The sequence below is a fragment of the Myxine glutinosa genome, chromosome 2 (genome assembly GCF_964187855.1).
Source record: "Myxine glutinosa chromosome 2, kmMyxGlut1.1, whole genome shotgun sequence".
Taxonomy (NCBI): domain Eukaryota; kingdom Metazoa; phylum Chordata; class Myxini; order Myxiniformes; family Myxinidae; genus Myxine; species Myxine glutinosa.
Genome location: NC_136262.1, coordinates 151,744,500 through 151,766,862, shown reverse-complemented (window position 1 = coordinate 151,766,862; position 22,363 = coordinate 151,744,500). Strand labels below are relative to the sequence as shown.

Genomic DNA, 22,363 nt, shown 5'->3' with positions numbered 1-22,363 from the left:
TCAGCCCTTTTCACCTCCTCTCTCTGCCCTTTTCACCCTGTCATTTGCCCGAGATCATCTTCCATCTGCTTGGAAATCGGCCAACATCACTGTATTCCATTAAAATGTGGAAAAACGGATCCTCTTAACTGCAGACCTCTCACAGTTAGTCAAGCAAATGCAAATGAGAGATAAAATTTACCTTCCACAAGATTTTCATTTCAGTTTGTTGATCTTGTCTGGAAGACAGAAATCTACGCCAAATGTACAATTGGCTGCGGGGAACTGCAGAAAAAACCAAGGACAAATGAAGGTCAGGGTTAGAGAGTGGAAGGGTGGTGACACAAACATTTTCAGGATCATGAATTTGCCTTTTTCTTCTCATTTAACGATCACAATTATTCCCATGTTATTTTGGGGTTGGCTGGGGGAAGCTTGGCCCAAATCTTTCACGAACTAGGCCCAACGTTCGACTAAGGTTAGGGAAGGTGGAAATTGCCCATGGTTCCGGAAAAAAGCTTGCCTTCTGTTCGAAAAGGAAGGATTATGAATTTATAAAAATTCGAAATTTGCTTAATGGTTTAACTCTTAGATGCAGGCCTCAAAAATCCAACAGAAATGCAGCCATTGGGCCTCGGAGGCCCAATGGATGTATTAGTGAAATATATATATATTTTTAATAGATTTTGTTTTTCTTTCATATCCTTTTTCAATCCAATTCGATGCTCATGGATGTGTATTTGCTCAGAAAATGCGAATCATTGATCCTATTATTTGGAAGAATCCCATACAAGTAATACATTTTTTTGTTGTTTTGCAAAAAAAAAAAATTTGTTCTTGGTTTTTCAACTTTTTTCTCTCTAAAAAGTTGAGGCTCATGGAGGAATATTTGCTCAAAAAATATGATTCACTAATCCTTTTATTTAGAATGTATATGTCCACAACTGTCAAAAATCCTACACCTATGCAGCCATTGGGCCTCGGAGGCCCCACAAATGTATTCGTGTAAAGTTTTTAAATTTTCATATTTTTGTCACTTAATTATTTGTAACCAAGTTATAGGAGCATCTAATGAGGCTCATATCAAGAAAATAATGATATAACATAGTAGTACAACAACATTTATGTGGGGTCTCGAAGGCCCCAGGCCTGCATTTGTGTCGGATTTTCCGGTTATAAGTGAAGAATGAAGATTTTCCCATGAGGCTGAATGATTTTCTTTTTAATGTCACTGAATTTTGTGTAACAACATGAAAGTCAGTGAAAATGAGACTCATTCCAAAAAAAAATTGTACAGCATAGTTTTTGCAACAAAAAAAACCTTGTGGGCATCCGAGGCCCAATCACTGCATCCAAGGATTAAAATTGTTTTTGTCCCCCGCCCCTCCGACACGGTCTGTCCTCTCCGACAAGACAGGGGACGTTGAAATGAGCTTTATCCAACCGACCATCCATCCGTCCATGTACTTTCAGGTACGCGATGTTTAAAAAAAATGTTTAACATTTAGCTTCCGTATTGCAGATATCTTTTCCACATGACATTTTCTCAACCTGATTAGTTAACAGCTGTTATTAGCTGAATTATGTTTCCATGGCAACCATCTCGGTAATTTGGCTTGTGTACATGATATTTCAAAAACCGTTCAGGATTTAGCTTTCATATTACAAGATAAATATTGCAAAGATACATTGCAAAGATACTAGGTTTTATTCCCGGCCTGATACAAACTGTCATCCTGGTGCTTTGAAGGGATGGAAAACAATATCCTGCATGGAAGACAATTTCTGGAAATCTACAGAGAACTCAATTTTAAGAAAGTGACTTCAGAATCTCGTCACGTGTATACAGGTTAAGTAAATTCAGGTGCAAATGCATTTCCTTTTTTGCTTGGTCATTCACCCACTAGCAAGCTGTTGTCTGTAGATTACAACTCCGCTACTGCTTCCTTCATGGCCCCAATTATTCCCACCTTCTTGTGGGGTTGGCCAAGGATCGATATTGGCTGGATAGTCATGAAGTTTCACTGGAGCTGACATTCATTTGCACTTGGCTGTCTCTTCCACAATTGCCCAGAAGCTCTTTGAATCCCGACCTGGGTTTGAATCCCGACCCAGCTCTAGGCCGTCATCCCGGCGTTTCCCAAGTAGGGTGATTCATTAATGGGTGTGCGGTCCCTCGGATGGATGTTAAGTGGGCTCCCTGTTTGCCAGCAATCGGTGGTGGACGTTAAAGACCCCTCAGTGTCCTTCGTTAAGAGTGGCACCATGAACAAATTCCAAATTCCTGCCCTAACCAGCAGAGGGCATTGCATCAGCAGCACAGCCGTGCCCTCAGTTAATGATGCTACCCCGCAGTCTTGTGCTGCATATAAATGAAGAGGAAATCTGTTTCCTCTGAGCAATCAGTCAGGGGAGGAATTTGTAATTAGTTCAGGGTGTCAGCAATGATAACAACAATAATCTTACTATAATTCACCAAATGTCCGTCTGTCCGTCTGTCTGTCTGTCTGTCTGTCTGTCCGTCCGTCCGTCTGTTCGAAGGTACCGCAAAAACGGCTGAACCGATCGCAACGATATTTTGGGTGGGTAATCCTGGGATCTCTTGTAGTAAAATAGGCTATATTGTTTTTCCATTTTCAGCTTTGCCCTCCAGCATTTTCAGGTTTGGACTCCTGCATAACGTTATTTTCCTGGGTGCCGCACAAATGGCTGCACCGATCGGCTGCACCGATCGGACTCGGTCACCTCGGACAAAGACCTTTTATAAGGACATGGGTTGAATCCCTGCTTGAGAGAATGCCAACCCCCTCCCCGCCATCACGGTCATCTCTCCAACTCACAACCCCACGAGATATGTGGAAAGGATGATCCAAAACCAGTTATCTTCTTTTTGTGTCGTATATAAACATCATTAAAAGTAAATAATGACCTCGGCCAAAGTTCAAACGACGTGGGTTTAATCTCTACATTAGAGAATTCCACCTAGCTATTTGGTCGGTGTAAACGCTAACAGATCGCTGTCTCCATCGATCTTGCCAAGGCCGTAACATCTATCGGCTCAAATTCCTTTTAGCTGTTGATTTGGTAGTTTTTACAATGAAGGAAACATTAACAATGTTGTTAAAAGTTTATTTTGTGATTAATTGGAGTTATGTTGTTTGGAATAAAAAAATAGAGATATCGAGTTCAAGTGAATGACGACATGCCGTGATGGTTTCTACTTTCTAAACGTGAACTTCGCGGATCTCCATATGCAGATTCGTCATGGACCCACGATCGATGTTTCTTTGCGTGAACGTACCCGTTTGTTTGTGAACGGGTACGTTTTTCATGGAAGTCCTTCACGAACTTGCTGTCCATGTCTGACGTGCGACTGAGGGTGTCACAGGAATGTGGAATCTATTGGTTTTATGCTTTAGCATTCACCATATCTGCATTTCCTGTTTGCTTCTGGCCTCCCACCCGTGCGTAGCATGGGTATCTCACTAGTAATAATAATAATAATAATAATAATAATAATAATAATAAGTAGAAGAAGAAGAAGAACCATTTGGGTTAGGTCAGGTTAAAAGTTATGTTGGGGTAAGGTAAGGTTACTCGTATAAGTGCTGTTGGGGTTAGTGTAAGGTAGGGTTAGAAGTGTTGTTCGGGTTAGGGTTAGGGTTAGGGTGTGCTTGTTAAGTGACAGTGATGAGGGAAGAAAAGAAAAGGCTCAAAGGTGGCAGTGAGGAAAATCAGTTTAGGTTAAATAAACAAGTACTGAACTATCTTCTTCTTGTTATTAATCTTTTTCTTTCAGCTTTTCCCATTTTTACTTGGGGTCGCCACAACAAAGAGTGAGGTCGGTGCTGCATATGAAGATTAAATAAAGGGAGAAAAACATAAGAACAATAAAAACAAAAGGAAGGTAAAATCAAGGTAGGAGAAAACATCTCACCATCTTCCTGTGTCCTCGCAGTAACCCATTCACTCTCACACAAATATTGCTCGATTTCCATATTTCCACAACACATTAGACGTAGTTGATAATCTTGATCAGCGTCAAGCTCAAGGACAACATCAGGTTTCTTTCCAGACACTGCAGTAATTGTCTGCAAGGACAAGAACATCCCTCCGGAAGTTAATTTGTGCAGCCCCTTCTTTCAAAAAGCATTCATTCTGCAAAACACGTTTCAGGACGATCTAAATAACATGGATGCAAAATGGTGAAATTTTTGATCTTCTTTGTCATATCTATCTATCTTCTTATATCCTAATTTGTGAACGTCTGTTCGGTTGTGCCTCATGGATAGCCTAAGGAAGTGACTTAGAGAGGGAAGAGGGGGTCCATGGGGGGTAACTTTTCATGACCAAAAAAACCATCACATTTAGACTCGGGGTGTGCCCAAGGGGCGTGGCAGCAGGGCGTGGCCTCCTCTGACTATAAAAAGCCCACTCCACACACGTGACTGACTATTTATTTTCCAGGCAACGCCGGGTAACTCTGCTAGTGAACCATTTATGCCATTCTTCTACAACCCACAACTCTCACCTCTTCCCAATCTCCTTTCCCTTTTTATCCACCTCGTACGTAATATTTCTTCCACCTCGTATGTAATTCCCCATGTACTCTTATGTTTCCTATTCCCTTACTACCCTTCCTTCTCTCAATAGTAATTTTTCTCCTTTTTCCAACCTCATATTTTTTGCATACTTAACATGTAGATGGTTTTAAAAAGCAACAGTACTTGCACATTTTTGAGGGGGGTCTCCTGCTTCATAATCTCTGCTGCAATACAACAAGGTCCCATGAATGGTGAGTTGCCAATGGAGACCAGAAATCAAATCATCATAATATAATTTGAGAAGTGTGTTTGTGAGTTTGATTTCTATGCATTCCTGAACCTCTGGATGGAATGAGTTAAAACCAGGTAGTTGTACTTGGGGTGTGAGGATTATTTTATTGTGACTTGAAATTAAATCGCACACACCGGGAATGGTGCTCTCCGATATCTATATTATAATAGGCGAAGGTGATTCTGTCTGTCTGTCTGTCTGTCTGTCTGTCCAGGGGTGTGGCTTACTCCGTTTACAGAGTAGCTCCACCCATTCTTGGAGAGGCTTCATGTAAACAAATATCCACCATTTTATTAACTCAAATAGCTTTGAGGCCTGTTTAGTTAGGCCCATGCTGTCTTTCTCTCTCACACAGGTTTATTTCAACTCTAATTCGATATATCATTTCATTTTTAACAGTCGCTAACATAGTTTTAGACTCGGTTGAAAAAAAACGGGAAGAGAATCCCATGAAAGTTTCCGTTTATAGAACGAAATGAATTCTCAAAGGCCTGTAAAATAAAGCCCATTCATTGAGTCACCGTCACGATTTTATCTCGAATTCACCATCTGATTTAATTTTTATCGATGGTTTTAGACTCGGTGTCAGAAATAAGTGAGAAAATTCACGCACACATGGGAAAATGCAGAGATATATCTATCTATAATTCCATTAATCTCTGTGTGTATGTGTGTTTGTATGTGTGTATGTGTGTATGTGTGTATGTGTGTATGTTTGTCTGTGATCGCTGTTTCTCGACAACTACCGGTCCGATATACTTGAAACTTGCCAGGTATATTGCTGGGGACCCGAGGATGTGCCTTTTCAAGGTTTGAAATTAATCGGACAAGTAGTTACCGAGCTATGGCGATTTCTTTACCAAACACTGCAAGCCGTTCGCTTTGGACCAAACCATTGCATGTAAATAGAGGGGGGGGTTCTGTGGTCGTTGCGAATGGACCAAACCATTCATGTAAATAGAGGGGGGGGGGGGGTTCTGTGGTCGTTACTGCCACGTGGTTTCAAAGTTTTTTTTTGTTGTTGTTTGCACGCATGTTTTTTTGCACCCACGTACGGGCACGCCCTAGGATGTTTACACACACACACCCCTACACAAATTTTTTTTTTTTTTTTTTTTTGGCAAGGAACGGGCACCCACGTACGGGCACGTCCTAGCTTATATATAGTACGGGCATGCCCTAGTATTTTAAAAATCGCGGAACGGTCGGCCTTACACCGCCTAAAATAACAGACGGGAAAATGGCGAGATATATTTAAAATTCGTGGCGGACTTTTCCATTTGATGACAATCGTCACGATTAAATATTTAATTTATACGTCGTCACAATAATGTGGAGAGAGGGGCACAGCTTCGTTAACGTATCGCCACAGACAGGAAATGGCCGACAGATATTTCTTCGTTATTATTTCATTCATCATTATTATACGGAAGTAAAGGTAATCCTGTTTAAACTGGCATTCATTCCAGCGAGGGGTTGGAGAGGAGCGGAGGTTGGAGAGGAGCGATGGGTTGGAGAGGAGCGAGGGGTTGGAGAGGAGCGAGGGTTTGGAGAGGAGCGAGGGGTTGGAGAGCAGCTAGGGGTTGGTGAGGAGCGAGCGGTTGGAGAGGAGCGAGGGGTTGGAGAGGAGCGAGGGGTTGGAGAGGAGCGAGGGGTTGGCGAGGAGCGAGGGGTTGGAGAGGAGTGAGGGGTTGGTGAGGAGCGAGGGGTTGGAGAGGAGCGAGGGGTTGGAGAGGAGCGAGGGGTTGGAGAGGAGTGAGAGTTGGTGAGGAGCGAGGGGTTGGAGAGGAGCGAAGGGTTGGAGAGGAGCGAGGGGTTGGAGAGCAGCTAGGGGTTGGAGAGGGGTGAGGCATTGGTGAGGAGCGAGGGGTTGGAGAGGAGCGAGGGGTTGGAGAGGAGCGAGGGGTTGGCGAGGAGCGAGGGGTTGGAGAGGAGTGAGGGGTTGGTGAGGAGCGAGGGGTTGGAGAGGAGCGAGGGGTTGGAGAGGAGCGAGGGGTTGGAGAGGAGTGAGAGTTGGTGAGGAGCGAGGGGTTGGAGAGGAGCGAAGGGTTGGAGAGGAGCGAGGGGTTGGAGAGGAGCAAGAGGTTGGTGAGGAGCTAGGGGTTGGTGAGGAGCGAGGGTTTGGAGAGGAGCGAGGCATTGGAGGGGAGCGAGGGGTTGGAGAGGAGCAAGGGGTTGGTGAGGAGCTAGGGGTTGGTGAGGAGCGAGGGTTTGGATAGGAGCGAGGCGTTGGAGAGGAGCGAGGGGTTGGTGAGGAGCGAGGGGTTGGAGAGGAGCGAGGGGTTGGAGAGGTGTGTGTGTGTGTGTGTGTGTGTGTGTGTGTGTGTGTGTGTGTGTGTGTGTGTGTGTGTGTGTGTGTGTGTGTATGTATGTGTGTGTATATATGTGTGTGGGTGTACGTGTGTACGTGTGTGTATGTATGTGTGTGTATATATGTGTGTGGGTGTACGTGTGTTTGTGTGTGTATATGTGTGTATGTGTGTGTGTGGCTGTGCACGCACATGCATTCACATGTTATCAGAAGTAAATACATTGTGTAGATTACATCATTTGTGCATCTGATAAATTTCCAGTAACCATTTTGTGAAACTGAATGTGCAGGTGCAGCATCCAACTCAATATGTCGAAATGTCACACACGTCCATGCCCGGGTGACCCCACTAGTATATTTATATTGAGTGAATATGTGTCTGTCCCCCGTATCCCCCCACCCTGAATCCTGGGGGATAAGATTTTGTTTTCCCAACTAAAACCTTCCCGTGTACCCTCCCAAGTACAGCCACCAGTTTTCAACTGATTCCATCCAGCGGTTTAGGAGTACATAGTCAGATACACAAACACAAAAACAAAAACACAAACTAATATAAACTTCATAAATTATATATACTGTTCTGTAGTTTGATAAAGAGTGAAAGGGCTTCAATAACAGAGGTGCAGGATGTCATAGCAGCCACATAGTAACCGCTGTGGCATAATGGCCCACACTGCTCGAAAGCACAATACGAACAAAATGGTGCTGTACCAAATGCATTGTTTTATCCTCATCAGAATAATAAACGAGTGGATGGATTCCTCCGAACATTCTTGATGTTTTATTTCAAGTGTATGTATATATATATATATATATATGTAGCGGCTACCGCTGGGTTTACACGATCGCCTTGCACCTACCAAGGACGCGGAGCGATCACCATGCCGGGCTCGTCCAGGACGCCCGGGCAGGCCCGCGCTCAACTTGCCAGGCCTCGGCCGGGACGCCCGGGCATGCCCGGGCACGCCCGGCCACGCCCGCTCTCGACTTGCCAGGCCGCGTCCGGGACGCCTGGGCATGCCCGGGCATGCCCGCCCTCGACTTGCCAGGCCGCGGCCAGGACGCCCGGCCACGCCCCCTCTCGCCTTTCCCGGGCAAACGCTCCGGGATAATGTGTGTATATATATTGCTGCCCGATAAACGGGCTTTTCAGAGTACCTGAGTTGCTTTGTGACAATAAAGAAACTCGGACGAATTCCAGCTTTTTGTCGCGTCCATTCTTCCGATTACGTGGGAGCATAGCTCCTTCATTGGTAACCTACCGACATGGACACGGCAGTTGCCCTTAAACTGCCTACCTTCTGGGAGGCTCACGCGGCGGTTTGGTTCGCCCAGGCGGACTCCCTGTTCGCCCTGCGAGGCATCACGGCCGACGACGCCCGCTTCCACCATGTGGTAGCAGCGCTCGGTTCAGCCACCGAGGCCCGCGCCCTGAGCCTCCTCGAGAGCCCGCCAGCCGCTGACAAATATGGCGCGATTAAAAAGCTCCTCCTCGACGCTTTCGCCCTCCCATCGGCGGAACGCGCATGGCGCCTGCTCGACCTGCCCGAGCTCGGCGACACGTGCCCGTCCGAGCGAATGGACTACATGCTTTTGCTGCTCGGCGAGCACTCTCCGGCATTCCTGTTTCGGGAGCTGTTCCTCCGTCAACTGCCTAGCCCGGTACACCTCGCCCTGGCGAGCACGACGATCACGGATCCCCGCGCCCTCGCCAGGGAAGCCGACAAGATCTCCGCGGCAGGCCAACGCATTGCAGCAGTGACCTGGGGCCCACCGCCGTCCGACACAACACCCATGGCGCCCGAGCACCCGGCACGGTCGACGACCGAATTGCCGACGCAATTGGTGGCCGCAACGCCGAGCCGACCACCTCCAGCACGACGACCGGGGCCTCCACCTGACCAAGCATGGTGTTACTATCATGCCAGGTTCGGACAGAAGGCCCGGACATGCCGACCCCCGTGCACCTTCGGCAGGCCGGGAAACGGCCGGGCCAGCATTCATTACCAGCCATGAGCGCCGGCCACACGGGCAACTTACTTTTCATCATGGACAAAGCGTCCGGACGGCGCTTCCTGTGCGACACCGGCGCCCAACTGAGCATCATACCCGCCTCCAATCAGGACAGGCAGTCCGCGGTTTGCGGCCCCTCCTTGGTTGCGGCCAACAGATCGGCCATCCGCACCTTCGGCCCGCGCAACGTCACCCTCTGCTTCGGCGGCCAACGCTTTACTTGGACTTTTGTAACTGCCAGCGTGCCCATGGCTCTGCTAGGCGCCGACTTCCTCTGCACACACGGACTGCTGGTGGACGTCCAACGGCGTCGCCTCATCAACGCCGAGACCTTCAGCTCCCTGGTATGCACATTGAGCAGCTCCGCTCCGACCGAGCTGGCATGCGCCCCCCCGGCGGCGAACGAGTTTGCTCACCTGCTCACGGAGTTCCCGGCCCTCACGCGGCCGACGTTTTCGGCCGTCGCAGTACGACATGGGATCGAGCACCACATACCAACCACGGGCCCGCCGGTCTACGCCAGAGCCCGCCGCCTCGACCTAGCCAAGCTCGACGCTTTGGAACACCTCGGCATCGTGCGGCGCTCCGATAGCGCGTGGGCTTCGCCACTACACATCGTCCCAAAACCAGGGGGCGACTGGTGCCCATGTGGCAACTACCGCTGCCTTAACGACGCTACCACCCCCGACAGGTATCCGATCCCGCACATCCAAGACTTCTCCGCCCGTCTGGCAGGACGGGTCATTTCTTCAAAAATCGATCTCATACGGGGATATCACCAGGTACCTGTCAGGGCGGCCGACGTCCCTAAAACGGCCGTCATCACGCCGTTCGGCTTATTCAAATTCCTACGGATGCCGTTTGGCCTCAAGAACGAGGCTCAGGCGTTCCAGCGCTTGATGGACGGCGTGCTGCGTGACCTGCCGTTCCTCTTCGTTTACCTGGACGACATCCTCGTCGCCAGCACGTCCCGGGCCGAGCACCTCCTCCACCTCCGAACACTGTTCGGGCGCCTCAGCGAGCATGGCCTCATCGTCAACCCGGCCAAATGCCACTTCGGCACGACGGCCGTTGATTTTTTGGGCCACCACATCACCAAGAACGGGGCCGTGCCGCTGCCAACCAAGGTCGAGGCCATCACCACGTTTCCGCATCCCCGCTCCATAAAGACCCTGCAGGAATTCCTGGGAATGGTGAATTTCTATCACCGCTTCATGCCTCGCGCTGCTCAACTCATGCGGCCCCTCTACGAAGCCCTCCGGGGCAAGCCGGCCAAGCACGACATCGTCTGGTCCGCAGCAATGGACGCGGCCTTCCAAAGGTCAAAGCGGGCCCTCGCCGACGCAACACTGCTCGCTCACCCGGTGCTCAACGCTCCCATCACCCTCACCACGGATGCCTCCGACTACGCGGTGGGCGCCGTACATGAGCAATGGGTGAACGGGGTTTGGCAGCCACTCGCTTTTTTCAGCCGGCAACTCCGGCCGAACGAGCTCAAATATAGCACGTTTGACCGTGAGCTCCTCGGTCTACACCTGGCCGTTCGCCATTTCCGCCACCTCCTGGAGGGCCGACCCTTCACGGCGTTCGTCGACCACAAGCCGTTGGTTTACGCAATGGCCAAGGTCACGGAGCCGTGGTCGGCCCGCCAACAGCGCCACCTCTCCGCCGTGTCGGAGTTTACCACGGACATCCGGCACGTCGCCGGCAAAAACAACGCCGTGGCCGACTGTCTTTCTCGGGCCAGCGCGAACGCGGTCCACCTCGGCGTGGACTTCGCGCTTATGGCGGCGGACCAAACCACCGACACCACGGTGCAAGCCCTCCGGGCGGCGGACACGGGCCTCCGCCTGGCCGACATCCCCTTCGCGGACACTGTCCTGCTCTGCGACGTCTCCCAAGGCCAGCCTCGCCCCATCGTGCCCGTTACCTGGCAACGCCGCATCTTCGCCTCCCTCCACGGCCTTTCCCACCCGGGCCGGAAAGCTTCCCAGAAGCTGGTGTCGGCGCGATTCGTCTGGCACGGCCTTCAACGGGACGTCCGCGATTGGACCAGCACCTGCACAGCCTGCCAACAGGCCAATGTCCACCGACACACCCAGGCCCCGCTGGCACCTTTCACCGTGCCCGAACGACGTTTCGACCACGTCAACGTGGATCTGGTGGGCCCCCTCCCCCCATCACGGGGGTTCACACACCTGCTCACCATGCTGGACAGGACCACCAGGTGGCCGGAGGCCGTTCCCCTCATCTCCACCACCACCGCCGACGTGGCGCAGGCTTTCATCGCCACCTGGGTCGCCCGCTTCGGCACACCGGCGGACATCTCGTCGGACCGCGGACCGCAGTTCACCTCCGAGCTGTGGGGCACGGTCGCCCACAACCTGGGGGTCAAGCTCCACCGTACTACGGCCTACCACCCCCAAGCCAACGGGTTGTGCGAGCGATTCCACCGCTCCATGAAGGCCGCGCTCATGGCCGGCCTTCAAGACGGCGGTTGGGCCAACCGGCTGCCGTGTGTCCTTTTGGGCCTCCGCACGGCCCCCAAGGAGGACCTCCGGGCATCCACCGCCGAGCTCGTCTACGGCCAGGCGCTACGCGTCCCGGGCGAATTCGTGCCCGACGCTACCAGTCCCTGGTCCGCAGCTCACCAGCGCTCGGACCTCCAGGAGGCCGCCCGACGGTTTGCCCCCGTGCCAACATCCCACCACGGTGACCCCCAGTCCTACATCCCCCCAGCGCTTCGCACAGCGGAGTACGTTTTTGTGCATCATGACGCACATCGGGGGCCACTCCGGCCGCCGTACGACAGGCCCTTCCGGGTCCTGCGACGGGACGACAAGTCGTTCGTCATCGACATCGGCGGCAGGTCGGACCGGATTGTGGTGGACCGCCTCAAGCCGGCGCACGTGGACATCGACCAACCGCCACGGTTGGCCCTTCCGCCGCGGCGAGGCCGCCCCCCGTCCACGGTGCCCCCCCACTCGACCGCCCACCACCACACCGGACCCCCCCCCACCCCCACGACCCGCCAGGGGTCGCTTCGGCCGGGTCATCAGGACCCCCCTCAAATTGACCCTGCCGGTGCAAGTCGATTCTGGGGGGACGTGTGTAGTGGCTACCGCTGGGTTTACACAATCGCCTTGCACCTACCAAGGACGCGGAGCGATCACCATGCCGGGCTCATCCAGGACGCCCGGGCAGGCCCGCGCTCAACTTGCCAGGCCTCGGCCGGGACGCCTGGGCACGCCCGGCCACGCCCGCTCTCGACTTGCCAGGCCGCGGCCAGGACGCCCGGCCACGCCCCCTATCGCCTTTCCCGGGCAAACGCTCCGGGATAATGTGTGTATATATATTGCTGCCCGATAAACGGGCTTTTCAGAGTACCTGAGTTGCTTTGTGACAATAAAGAAACTCGGACGAATTCCAGCTTTTTGCCGCGTCCATTCTTCCGATTACGTGGGAGCACAGCTCCTTCATATATATATATATATATATATATATATATATATATATATATATATATATATATATATATATATATATATATATATATATGTATGTATGTATGTATGTATGTATGTATGTATGTATGTATGTATGTATGTATGTATGTATGTATGTATGTATGTATGTATATATATATATATATATATATATATATATATATATATATATATATATATATATATATATATATATATATATATATATATATATATATATATATACACTACATGACCAAAAGTATGCGGACATCCCTTCTAATTAGTGGATTTGACTGTTTCTGCCACACCCATTGTTGACAGGTATATATATATATATATATATATAACATCAAGCACACAGCCAGGCAATCTCCATAGACAAACATTGGCAGTAGAATGGCCGGTACTGAAGAGCTCAGTGACATTCAATGTGGCACCATCATAGGATGCCGCCTTTCCAACAAATTAGTTGTTGTTGAGTAATAAGATTTAAGCCATGGTCTTGCAGAGGTTGGAATGAATGTATTGGTTATTGGGGTTATGTGTGAGTGTGTGGGGAAGGTCCACCCAATCCATGTCACTGAACTGTACCACAAGGACATGGCCCATGAAAATTTGGATTAGGCAAATTGGGATGGCTCCGCTAGTAACATTGGGTATTATGGCATGCACCGGGGAATGCGGTCTGTAAAAGGGGTTGTACAAATGTTAATGAGTTTTTGGTTAAGGTTTGTGGTTAAGGTAGATATTTTTGTATGATTTCTAACACTTTCTACCCATCCCAGGAGATAGGAGCGAGGAACCAAAGGAATTGTACATAGTTGAATTGTTGTGCTTAAGGGGTATAGAACGTTAAGGAGAACAGGTAAGTTAGCTATGGCTCGCTTCCCACAGGCCCTCCTAATTTATTTCATAGGCTAATTAGGTGTTTTAGCCTATGAATTTTAGCCACGGTCAATGGTAAGGCTGGAACGGTAACGCCTGCATTGAACCTTCCGGGAACTGCGATTCAGAGGGGGGGGGGGGGGGGGGGAGGTTCTGTATTAAGTTTGTGGGGATAGATGATGAAATCCTATAAGTAAAAGTAGGATTGTATAGTTATAGCATGGACAGTGGATGCGTAGGAGACATCTCAATGTATTTAAATAGGGAAATTGGAGCTTAAGATTATTTATGTGTCTTCACATGAGGGGTGAAGCAGTGATAACTAGTTAGGGATTAAGGTTAGTTTCCCCAGTATGTGTTTTCCCTTTGTCGCTTTTCCCAACATTTTTACCTCTACCACAAGGCCAGCCATGCAAAACTTCCATTACACCACCACAACCGCCGACAGGACCCGGACATTGCCGATCGGCAAGTAAGCACTGCCTTAATTAACACTCGCACCAAGCAAAGCCGGCAGGCCACGCCCCCAGAGTGCTACGAGGGGCGTGGAGGAGCAGAGCCGGCAGGCCACGCCCCTGAGCTTGCGATTGGTCAGGGTGACGTCAGAGCAGAGAAGCTTTGAGAGGAAGAAGAATCGATCTCTCTCGTTTTTGGACAAGAAAGTGGCGCCATCTTTTCTACTCAGTGCTGACTCAGTGCTGACTGCGTTTTGGAGGGCGAAAAGCTCTTGGCGGTGTCGGCAGCTATTGAGAGAGGTTTTGACTGTTGGACTCACCAGAGAGCTGAAGGCCATGTTGTGTTCGTCCAGGCAGTGGAGGAGGAAGGAGGCAGTCCTCGCGAGCTTGCCACAGGCTTGATAGCGAGAGCCTTCGACACGCGGTGTTGCCGCCATTTTGAGCATCAAGCTTTAACTGCGACCAACCTCCTCAAAAAGGTGTCATTTTGAGGCCACAGTTAAGTGGCGCACGAAAAGGACATTTCTTTTGTATTCCCCTTGTGTGTTTTTGTGTCAGCATTAATTTTGACAAATTCGTATTGCATTTATTTTCATTAAATTATTGTGTTGCATTTTTAAATTGTTGTGTTCGTTTATTCGTTATGGGTTCCAGATTAAACCCATGTGCTTCTGTTCAGGCAAGTACTTTGTTTCCATCCATCCCGCGCGCATCATAACTGCCAATAATCTGGGAGTTTGCCTCAGGAGTAAAAACGATCGGCCATTCGTCACCCAGTGGTCTTAATCGCTGGGTGACACGACAATATGTATGAAGTTTCGCATAGATCTGTAAAGCGGTTCTGGAGAAGAAGTTTCTTACATTTTTTTCAATCCAATATGGCCACCAGACGAAGTGAACGATGACGTCATCAATTTAATTCTTCACTCACATCGGATTGTAGATCAGATATATGATATTTCAGATTTTTCGGATTAGGATTTTGATTCAAATCATTATGGCTGGAATACCACTTCACCGATGACATCACCGTTATCACCCTATATACTCCATGGGGAGGTAATGACACATGCCAAGTTTAATTTTTTGTTGTTGAGCAGTTTCAGTGATGTTCAAATCTTTTCCTTTAATCCAATATAGCTGCCATACCATGTGACCTATGACATCACAGTTATCAATAAAATATTCTCACAGGAAGTCCCTACTACGTTTAAAGTTTTGCATCAATCAGACAAGCGGATGCAGAGAAAGAATTTTAAAGCAATATTATTACATAGTGGGGGTAGATATCACATGAGAACAGTTAGAAATGTAGAGGTTAGTATGCTCCGTGTCTCGGGTGGTTTGGCCAATTTCGAGTGGTTAGGCCAATTTCGATGTATTAAGTAGGGAAATGTTAGCTTAAGAATTGTCCTGTTTATTTGTGCATCATACAAAGGGTGATGCGTTGTCAATAAATAGCCAGGGTTTAACAAAAAGGAACTGAACATGAAACCTTCTCCAATGCCACCAGGTGGGCACTGGGTGTGGCCTTGTGAAAGAGAGGGGAGGAGTATAAGAGGGGTGGCGTTGTGCAGAGACAGAGGTGAAGAGTTTTCAGGCTCTCCAGGGTTCTAGTCGGGCTCGCAAGAGTTTGTTCGGCGTGGAGAGAAGGGTTGGTTCGGCCTTGGAGCAAAAGCGGAGAGGCAGTTGTCACGCTCCTGAGAGGAATGGTCTTCCTGCTTGTGTTCCTGCCTTGTCCTGGTTCACCTTTCTGCCTCGTCGTCCTGCCTCATTTCCCGTTTCTTCGCCTGTTTGCCCGTTTTGTCGCCTGCTTGCCAGTTCTGTGTGCCTGCTTCGTCTTTGGTTTGTGGCTGCTCCAGCGCCACCTTTGTCGACGAACACCAAGAGATAAGGCCTCACCCGGTTTTCCGTTCCCTTTCCCGTCTGTACTCGAACCTGTGTGTGGCACCCAAGATTTCTTTAATTCTCTTGTAAATAATTATTTATTGTGAATTACGTGTTTTCCCATTTTTCCACCTCAACCTGCCGTCGTTCCCCACCATAGTGATCATTCTTCCTCTGTTATTTGTCGTCAGCAATAACCCCCGTTAAAATCAGAGCTAAGGTTCTCGTGTGCTTCTTGCAATTCCCGCGTGCGAATCCGCCATTAATTGACGCAGTCCAAGGTAGTAAAAGCCAGTTCGGTCTATCCGTTCAGTGCTATGTGTTAACAGACTGCTGGGCACGACAATATATAGACATGGACACACACACACAGTGACAGACAGACAGACAAACAGGAGCTTTACAACAAGAATAATATAATTAATAATCATATAATCATTTATAATACGTTCAAGCAAATTGAAAATGTGTTTTTTGAAAAATGTATTTCAAAGAATGACTGAGAAGAAGCAATCCAACAGTTTGTAGTAGTGTCAGGAATCAACCCCATTGTACACAATTCAAAAGTACGAGAAGAAGTAATGAGCTATCTCTGCACCATCTTGTCAGATTGAAGGCATTTATATACTGCGATGGTTAAATGTTGCATTTGTTTTTAAAAATATGAGGATGCAAGGTGAATTTTGGAATCTGACTTTTGTTCCATGTGATGTGCAATCATATTGAGCATACCTTATTGCCAAAACTTCCACGAACGATAATCTCGCATGACTTCAAGTTCTTTGGCATTTTCTTGGTCAGTTTTATACTGTTTCGTTTCCGAACCTCCACGGTCAACTTGGGACGCCCTGTGAGACAAGCATTTTCCATTTACCCATTTTTGATTCATTCATTCATTGCAAGCACTACAACCACAATCTTACCACATGATTATCATTTTGCTTCCTACAGCCGAATCTGTCTACACCATCATTGCTGCCTGCACCTTCAAAAAAAACCTCTACTTCCCATTATTTTGGCACTGCCAAATGCACAACAGTCTCTTGGTTATTCAGGAAAATCCAAAACAACTTTAATGCAGGAAAAGACCATTCAACCCAAATAACATTCCTTTGTCAAATTTCCTTGTGTAGAGGAGAAAAGCAATGAAGAGTAGAAAAGCGAGAGGCCGACGGGAGTTGTGGGAGATATGTTGAAGGCAGCAGGAAGTTGGGGTGTGAAGAGAATGACAGAGATCTGTAATATGGTGGTGAAAGAAGGCCGCATTCCAGTGGATTGGGAACTGAGTACCCTCGTCCCTCTGTACAAGGGGAAAGGTGACCCTCTGGAGTGTGGCTCGTACCGAGCGATAAAGTTATTGGAGCATGGAATGAAGGTATTGGAAAGGGTGTTGGAGAGGAGGATAAGGAAGAAGGTGAAGATCGACGAAATGCAGTTTGGATTTATGCCAGGAAGAGGAACGACAGATGTGCTTTTTATTGTGAGGCAGTTGCAGGAGAAGTACATGGAGAAGAGGAAGAAGTTGTTTCTTGGGTTTGTTGATCTGGAGAAAGCATTCGATCGGGTTCCACGCAAAGTATTGACATGGGCAATGAGGAAGTTAGGAGTTTTTTTTTTTTTGTTGTTGTTTTTTTGTTGTTGTTTGTTTTGTTTTTTTGTATACAAGATCGAGGCTCGTGAAAGAGCTAACATTAATCACACAGAAAGACAAACAGACACATAAAACAAATAACATCGGGAGCGGTAGACAAGATGGGGAGAGAGGGGGAAGGACACAAACAACATTTTTGATTGGAGGAATGGTTGCTCAGAGTAGTGATGGCAATGTACAAAAGAGCGCGCACAGCTGTAAGGACGAAGGACGGGAACAGTGGTGAGTTTGAGGTGAAGGTGGGAGTGCATCAGGGGTCGGTACTAAGTCCACCACTATTTGTAGCTATGATGGAGGTGCTGGCTCAGAACGTAAAGGAGGGTTTACCATGGGAGTTGTTGTATGCAGATGATCTGGTGTTGATTGCGGAAAGTATGGATGGACTGAAGGAAAAGATGAACAAGTGGAAGGAATGTATGGAGACAAAAGGTCTGAAGGTGAATATCGGAAAGACGAAGGTGATGGCAAGTGGTAAAGCATGTGGTGAGGTGGAAAGAACAGGGAAGTGGCCCTGTGCTGTGTGCAGGAAGGGTGTCGGAGTGAACTCCATTCAATGTACAATGTGCACTGAGTGGGGTCATCAAAAATGTAGTGGTCTGAGAGGGTCATTAACCAGTGTGGCAGCTACATTCAAATGTAAGGTGTGCACAGAGGGAGCTGCACATGGAGGAAATGTTGAGTTGGATCTTGGAGACGGCGTGAAGCTGGAACATGTGAAAACATTTTGCTACCTCGGAGACATGCTGAATGGAGAAGGTGGATCAGACTCGGCAACGGTTGCTAGAGTGAGATGTGCATGGAAGAAGTTTCGGGAACTGAGTGGCGTGCTGATGAGGAGGGGAGTGTCGTTGAAGCTGAAGGGAAAGGTGTATGCTGCATGTGTGAGAAGTGTTATGATGTATGGGAGCGAGACATGGGTCATGAACGTAGAGTAGCAACGAAGGTTGGAAAGGGTGGAAATGCGAATGGTTCGATGGATGTGCGGAGTATCGTTGAGAGAGAGGAAGACAAATGATGAATTGCGAAAAATGATGGGAATAGAGCCTGTGATTGATGCTGTGAAGAGGAACAGGTTGAGATGGTTTGGTCATGTGTTGAGGAAGGATGAAAGTGACTGGTTGAGAAGAGTGATGGAAATGAATGTAGAAGGAAGCAGAGGACGGGGAAGACCGAGAAAGACTTGGCTAAACATGGTGGAAGAAGAAATGCGGGCAAGGGGGTTAACAAGGAGAGATGCAGAAAATAGGGCAAGATGGAGAAGATTGCCATGGGGACCGCAAGGCTAACCCCCCCTCTAGCAGGGAAAATGGCCTTAAAATGCATGTTGTTGTTGTTGTTGTCAAATTTCCTTGCGTCGAAGCATTAACCTGACAATTTATAATCAGGTCGAGAATTTAACCCAAACTGTGCAACTCTAAGGTAAGTGAGGTTACCTCTGTACTATCCGATCAGAACAATGTCCATTTGCAGGAGATATATATATAGGAGTTGCAGGAGTTTTGTTATATATATATATATATATATATATATATATTGTATACAAGATCGAGGCTCGTGTAAGAGCTAACATCAATCACAAAAAAACAACAACAAACGGACATACAAAACATACAAAAAAGGGAGCGGGAGACAAGATGGGGAGGGAGAGGGAAGCACACAAGTACAACAGCAGAGAACAGGGACATCGGGAGATCTGTGGGAGGGCGGGGGCTTGGGGGGAAGGAGGGCGCTTGGGGGGAGGAGGCAGGGGAAGGCGGTGGGGGGTGGGGGGGGTTTGGGGGAAAGTATAAAACACATGGACACTGCTGGAACTTCCAGGAAAGAAAAAAGTCGGTATTTCAAAAGAAAAGTGAATTTGGGGTCAATTAACGGGGGTAGAAGAGATCAAGGTTTTGGATGGGGGAAGATAAGAGATGGTGGTGATCAGCTGTTTTAAAGACCTGGAGGGGGGAGAGGGATTGAAGAGAGTGAGGGAGTTTGTTCCAGAGGCGGGAGTAGGGGAACCTGGCATTTCCAGGTGCTGTTTTAATCCTGTTGGAATTTTGATGAAATCAATTTTTTTTTTGTGGGGGAGGGGGCCGAAAACACTTCTCTACACCCAATAAGAAATGGGGTCGGAGGTCATTTAATATTACCTTTCACATAACTACAAAGGCTTAGGCACTATAAAGCGAATTTAAAAAAATGTTTTTTTCCCAAAAAATGTTTTTTCGCCTAAAATACTCCGCAGCACTCATTGGTGAACCGCTGAAAATTTGACAAAGATCCTTTTGACCATCTCTGAGAAAAATGGCGACAGACAAACACAGACAGGCAGACATTTCTCTTATAGTCCAGATATTCATCGATATGCTTTCTTTCTCTTTAAAAAAAACTTTTACAATGTAATTTAACAGTGATGTGCTGTTTATTTTATGCAGTCATGAAATTATGTTCTAGTGTTGCTGCAATCACACCTTGTGGTCTTTCTGTTTACACTTTATAAAACTTTTCATTGAGCTTTGACAATGGTACTTAAACATATTTTATTTCCCAAGGCAAAACCTACACTGATATTGAGGAATGATGGACAGGATGCTTGAGTTGGTCGAGCCCAGTACATTTGTTGTCTCCAACCAAACATTAAATGTCTCCTTTGGATTTTTTATTTTGAACGAAGAGCACTCAGCCTTGGGAAGCAATTCCTCTGAGGTTTCACATTCTTCTTTTTCTGCATATCCTGACCTGGGAACATGATTTAGTAATACATTCAACAACAGGAGCATCATGACAGAGGAAAGTATAAGGAGCTGGAAGATTGGCAAACTGCATGTGTAACAACTGGAAAGTAGAGGATCTGGATAACTAAAATAGGAGAAGTTAAAGATCTGAAGATCTATCTCTTCAAGGATGTGGAGGAACAATTGATGCGTCAGGTGATTGTTGTTTTATTCAATCAAAGTTGCACATACGGTTGAGCATGGAGAGTAGAGATGAATACAAGGGCAGAAGAGGACAATACAGGAAGCCAGGAACAAACTAGTATGCTCTTCCTTTTTTCCCATAAACATTTAAAATCTCGAGGAGGTTCTGGAAGTTCTGAATGGGAAAAGACAAGGCGCAAAAATGTAATTGCAAAAGCAGAACTCATTGCAAAAAGTCACCCACGTGATTCAATGTGACATTTATTTGCTTTCTCAAACCACTGGAGGTTAATCATTCAAATTGATTGGTTCATTAATTCCCTTTTGTATTTGACAGTATCACGATGGAATAACAATATATATATATACAGTCACGTGGAAAAGTAAGTACACCCCATGTAAAGTTTTGACTTTTTCAACATATTTCAACATACAGCTATTTGATCTTCATTTCACCAATATTGATAGATAAAGGTGATATAATACAACAAATATCATGAAACATTTACATTTTGTAGTCCATTGTATAATTTAAATAAACATAAATGCAAATTTCGCATGTGGAAAAAGTAAGTACACCCTTGGCTCCAATAGGTGGTATTGCCCCCTTTGGCAGAAACAACCTCAAATAGGCGTTTCTTATAACTGTCTACCAGTCTCTGACATCAACTGGGAGAAACTTTTGCCCACTCCTCCATGCAGAATTCTTTCAGCTGTGCGATGTTTGAGGGGTTTCTTGCATGCACAGCTCGTTTCAAATCCCCCACAACATCTCGATGGGATTTAGATCCGGGCTTTGACTTGGCCATTCCAGAACCATCCATTTCTTTCTTTTCAGCCATTCCTTGGTGGATTTACTGGTATGTTTAGGGTCATTGTCATGTTGCAAGGTCCACCTTCGGTTGAGGTTCAACTCTCCGACAGATGGCCTCACATTATCCTCAAGCATCCTCTGGTACAATGAAGAATTCATAGTGGATTCTATGATGGTGAGCTGCCCAGGCCCTGATGCAGCAAAGCTGCCCCAAACCATAATATTTCCACCACCATGCTTTACAGTTGGTATCAGGTTCTTGTGGTCAAATGCTGTCTTTGGTTTTCGCCAAACATGTCTTCTGGTACTGTGGCCAAATAGCTCTACCTTTGACTCATCTGTCCAGAGCACATTGTTCCAGCAGTGCTGGTCTTTGCCTCGGGTGTTCATTAGCAAACTTTAGTCTTGCCCTGATGTTCTTTCTGGACAGCAAAGGTTTCCTCCTGGCGCACCTCCCATGGAGATCAAATTTGTGCAGCCTCTTTCTAATGGTAGACTCGTGCACTTTGACATCAACAGTGGCAAGAGTTACCTGTAGGTCCCGTGATGACATTCTGGGGTTCGAAGAGACTTCTTTCAGCATCTTGCGGTCTGCTCTCGGGCTGAACTTGCTGGGGCGGCCTGGCCTGAACAAGTTGGCAGTTGTTTGGAATCTTCTCCACTTGTAGATGATCTTCTGGACAGTCGAGTGATTGATTTTAAATTGTTTGGAGATCTTTTTAAATCCCTTCCCAGACTCGTAGGCATTCATAACCTTCTTTCTGAAGGCCTCAGAGAGCTCTTTTGATCTAGGCATGGTGACGCTGCACACTTCAACAACAAAGAGTAAACCAAACTAAATGTCTGAGGTTTAAGTAAGACAGGTTCCTCCAAGATCCTCTCTAACGATGTTCTAATCATTTGCACCTGAGCTGGTGCACCTGATTCTAATTTTAGGTATTTGAAGTAGTGATAAATGTAGGGGTGTACTTACTTTTTCCACATGCGAAATTTGCATTTATGTTTATTTAAATTATACAATGGACTACAAAATGTAAATGTTTCATGATATTTGTTATATTATATCACCTTTATCTATCAATATTGTTGAAATGAAGATCAAATAGCTGTATGTTGAAATATGTTGAAAAAGTCAAAACTT

General features: G+C 47.3%; 1 long non-coding RNA gene across 1 annotated transcript; it reads right to left on the bottom strand.

The window, feature by feature from the left end:
• Positions 1–3,949: 3,949 nt before the first annotated feature.
• LOC144890921 (uncharacterized) lies at positions 3,950–20,132 on the bottom strand. Its single transcript, XR_013622583.1, has 3 exons — positions 20,054–20,132; positions 16,587–16,702; positions 3,950–4,070 (listed from the first exon to the last, which is right to left on the bottom strand). It is a non-coding gene; the product is annotated as an uncharacterized LOC144890921 (long non-coding RNA).
• Positions 20,133–22,363: the final 2,231 nt, after the last annotated feature.